The sequence below is a fragment of the Hypanus sabinus genome, unplaced genomic scaffold (assembly GCF_030144855.1).
Source record: "Hypanus sabinus isolate sHypSab1 unplaced genomic scaffold, sHypSab1.hap1 scaffold_1023, whole genome shotgun sequence".
Taxonomy (NCBI): Eukaryota; Metazoa; Chordata; class Chondrichthyes; order Myliobatiformes; family Dasyatidae; genus Hypanus; species Hypanus sabinus.
The window spans coordinates 83,050-83,979 of NW_026779075.1; positions in this window are offsets into that span (position 1 = coordinate 83,050).

Sequence of the window (930 nt, forward strand, 5' to 3'; positions counted from 1 at the left end):
AGCTTGGCACCGGTGTCGTCGCTCAAGGACACACAGGCAGCCTCTGCCAAGGCTCGAACTAGCAACCTTCAGATCACTAGACCAACGCCTTAACCACTTGGCCACGCGCCAGCACATGTGATAGTAGAACAGTAAAGAAAGCACAACATTTCCCTGTCAATTAACCTGGTTCCAATTTTACTGTTTTTCCTGGAAATGTGTTCAGTGCAGTTGTTGCTAACAAGGTTTACATGAATAATCTCAGGAACGATCGGTGTTATGTGTGAGGAGCACTTGATGGTTCTGGACCTGTGCTCGATGGAGTTCAGAGGGATGGTGGGGGTGGTGGAGGGATGTATGGTTAAGTAAACCTACCGAATGCTGAAAAGTCTGGATACAGTGGACATGGAGAGGATGTTTCCATTAGACAGAGTCTGTGATCTGACAGCACAGTCTCAGAATAAAGATGCTTCCCCTTAAACTCAGATGAGAAAAATTTTTTGGCCAAAAGATGTCTGATCTGTGGAATTTGTTGCCACAGAGGTTGGTTGAGGCTGCCATTTGGGTATATTTGTGACAGAGATTAATATACTCATGATTGCTAAGTGGCTTCAGGGTTACAGGAGGAAGACAGGAATATGGTGTTGGAATAAAAATCAGCCCTGGTTGAATGGTGGGCAGACCAGATGGATCGAATCACCTGATTCTGTTCCTGTGTCTTATGTCTTACCATGACTGAATGATGGCTCCTTCTTATCCCATATCATTCTGTGACATGTGAGGGACAATTAAAGATTGTTCACTGAGATCGTTAAATCTGTCTTCAGTGTTTAAATTTCAGTGAGCTTTGTTCTTAGTAACATTACGCAGAAATGTTTGATTCTCCTTTTCATTATTAATGTGCTTCATTGTCTTTCATGTTAAAGTTAGATCTGCAGTGAAGGATTTATT